At 34.3% G+C, this 3,460-nt stretch overlaps 2 non-coding genes across 2 annotated transcripts; both read left to right on the top strand.

Annotated features, from left to right (window-relative positions):
- Positions 1-273: 273 nt before the first annotated feature.
- On the top strand, positions 274-437 carry LOC128248954 (U1 spliceosomal RNA). The gene has a single exon (XR_008265104.1). It is a non-coding gene; the product is annotated as a U1 spliceosomal RNA (small nuclear RNA).
- Positions 438-1,641: 1,204 nt separating this feature from the next.
- LOC128248955 (U1 spliceosomal RNA) lies at positions 1,642-1,804 on the top strand. The gene has a single exon (XR_008265105.1). It is a non-coding gene; the product is annotated as a U1 spliceosomal RNA (small nuclear RNA).
- Positions 1,805-3,460: the final 1,656 nt, after the last annotated feature.

Consider the following 3,460-nt stretch of genomic DNA (forward strand, 5'->3'; position numbering starts at 1 on the left):
TGAATTATCTCCCTTGAAGACTGCCATATACAGGCAGAGAATGAGTTTCTAAAGAGATTAGAATAATTAAATTTCTAAAATCTAGGTAAATAAAGTAAATTAAGTAAGTAGTATGTAACGAAAATGTTTTAATTAATTATATAAGTAAAATAAAATGAGAGTTATTTTGTTTTTGAGATGTATAAATAAATTAATTGTAAATGTTGTTGCTATAAGATCATCGAATGTATTGAATAGTAAAGGGATATATAGAAATTGTCCACGAGGAAAAGCATACTTACCTGGCACAGGGGTAAACCGTGATCAGCAAGGTGGTTCTTCCAGAGTGAGGCCCTTCCATTGCACTCCGGTTGGGTTGACCTTTGCGATCGTCCCTAATGTGGGCGATTCGGGTGCGCTATTTCTAAGTGTGGGGTCTGCGTTCGCGCTCACCCCGTAAATCAAACAAAGAATAGACTATCGCTAATGAATTTTTATGGTAGATAGTTTTTCAAAGTGGCCTGAAGTGCGTAAGTATAAAAAGCCAACATCTGCGGTTACAGTTCGTATTTTACACGAATTGTTAGCCAGATATGGTGTTCCTGATACCATTGTGTCTGATAATGGAACCTAATTTACCTTAGACAAGTTCAGAAAATTTTGTAAAAGTTCGTTGTCGAACACGTGACCACTCCACCGTATCATCCTTGGTCAAATGGACAAGCGGTTCGCTTTGTTGACAATTCTAAGAGGGCGTTGAAAAAGGCGAACAATGAAGTAATGGACAACCGTGCGTTCAACAATTTCTATGAGTGTACCGAGTAGCACCTAATACGAATACCCCACCTGGAATGTCCGCCGCAGAAGCATCAGATCCGTTTTAGATAAGATGATACCGAGTGAAAATAGAAAACAGGAGAATAGCAAAAACATTCTATCACATCTTTCTTTCGCATGCTCTCGGATGTTATAACCTGCCCGTCGAGGTATGGTATTTTTCAACATAACGGTATATAAATACTTTCTTAAAACTTTATGCATTGTTCATCTTTCGCATCTTACAACATGCAATTATAACAACAAATTTTTATCGTTACAACTGCTGTCTCGCATATTACATATTATTGTGTACCTAATCAATCTTACCATTACAATTGGTAACTACACTAATTAAAACCCGACCGTTACATATACATACCAGGGCCTTGTAAATGATGGCGAGCAAGCTTTTTAAAATATTGGAGAACATGACAAGGTCCTTGCTGGGATTTATCCAGTGGCTGAAAATTTTCAAAAGTTTTTTCTTAAAAACCTTCCTTCCATCATTTCCAATAAACGAATAAGCAGAAAAAAAAAAACAAGAGAAAAGATTTGTCGTAATTTAAGTTATGAATTATCTCCCTTGAAGACTGCCATATACAAGCAGAGAATGAGTTTTTAAAGAGATTAGAATAATTAAATTTCTAAAATCTAGGTAAATAAAGTAAATTAAGTAAGTAGTATGTAACGAAAATGTTATAATTAATTGTATAAGTAAAATAAAATGAGAGTTATTTTGTTTTTGAGATGTATAAATAAATTAATTGTAAATGTTGTTGCTATAAGATCATCGAATGTATTGAATAGTAAAGGGATATATAGAAATTGTCCATGAGAAAAAGCATACTTACCTGGCACAGGGGTAAACCGTGATCAGCAAGGTGGTTCTCCCAGAGTGAGGCCCTTCCATTGCACTCGGTTGGGTTGACCTTTGCGATCGCCTCAAATGTGGGCGATTCGGGTGCGCTATTTCTAAGTGTGGGGTCTGCGTTCGCGCTTACCCCGAAAATCAAACAAAGAATAGACTATCGCTAATGAATTCTCCAATGGTCATACATTGGAGAAGCATTGTATTGTACATGCATAGTTATTTTTCGCTGCTATTTCAAGCAAGTCATTATCTACGGAATACTATTACGGACATTTTTTCTTGCGGACGAATGTGTATTTCGTATCCTATGTACATGTGCAGATTTTAGGCTGCTGTTTCTAGCAAGTCGATCCTTTATCTAATGGATTTAAATAAATTATCATATTCATATTTGATATATTTAGGTTCATATTTGATGATACCGAGTGAAAATAGAAAACAGGCGAATAGCAAAAATGTTTCAAAATTCTTCAAGTTAGGTGAAGTTAAAAATATGGTAAAGAAAGCTGTGAGGACGGTGTAATTGTTAAACAAAATGGAAGAATGTTATTCCTGTAAAAAGAGGAACTGTCGAACATAAAAGATAAATTAACCAACTTAAAAACGATTCACAGAAAGAAAAAAAAAAAAAACAATCACAAGAAAACAAACCTCCATGGAAGTTTTTGCAAGACACGTTTGAGATACCAACACCCAAACAATGGAGAAGTTAGGGGAGACTAATTCTAAAAAGAAGAGATGTTGTGGAAGAATTCCGACTACGCCACAAGTGACTAAAAGTGGATTGGAATATTGCTATAAAATAAAGAACTATCAGCACATCAGAGTAAGCAGTTCACAGTAATGAATACGTTCTTTGCCCCTGCTTCGTTAAATTATTTATCCAACACCATGATAATATATATATATATATATATATATATATATACTGAATCCAAACATGAACGAGCAAGAAAAGACACGGAAAAGCAACAACGCGAGGACGTAGAATAAGTACAGTGTTATTGGACGCTCGTGCAGTTACTGTTTATACCTCGTTCAGAGATTTAACACACACACACACACACACACACATATATATGTATATGTATATATATAATTTAAGAGATGAGGAATTATGTACATTATTTACATTATTCACATTTGACGGCGTAGTGGTTAAGAGCGCGGGCTATTAACTCCAAGATTCCGAGTTCGATTCCAGGCAGTGACCTCAATAGTAGTAGTAATAATAATAATTATTATTATTATAATAAGAGCAACATGGAAAAATACATTTGGGATGAGAACCCAGGTTAGAAATTTCCCCAAGACACCTGATGAAGGCTGGAGGGTATTTCAGCCGAAACGTTGTTCACAACAAACAAGATGAGGACAAATATCCGTCAAATGTAAATATGTAAATAATGTATATATATATATATATATATATATATATATATATATATATATATATGTATACATATTGTCCTTTTTGCTATGTATTTCATACTATGTTTTCTACTGATTCTCTTCCTAATTTATGATGACAATGCGGCTGTTATATCTATCATGGTTAATACCTATGCAATTGTCTTGCCTTATTGATTCTCAGCAAACTATCTGTGTTGTGTATTCACAGATAAGTTGTAGTCGAAAAAAAAAAACTATGAGTTTCATTTGTGATAATTCCATCATTTGCATATAAGAAATTAAATGTTTCGATATAGAGTTATTATAAATGGTCTGGCGTAATTTTTAGAGATTTAGCTGCTACGTTTTGCAGGTTAAACGACCTTGTGTCAGCTTCCT

This window comes from Octopus bimaculoides, chromosome 10, assembly GCF_001194135.2.
Source record: "Octopus bimaculoides isolate UCB-OBI-ISO-001 chromosome 10, ASM119413v2, whole genome shotgun sequence".
In the NCBI taxonomy this organism is placed as follows: Eukaryota; Metazoa; Mollusca; class Cephalopoda; order Octopoda; family Octopodidae; genus Octopus; species Octopus bimaculoides.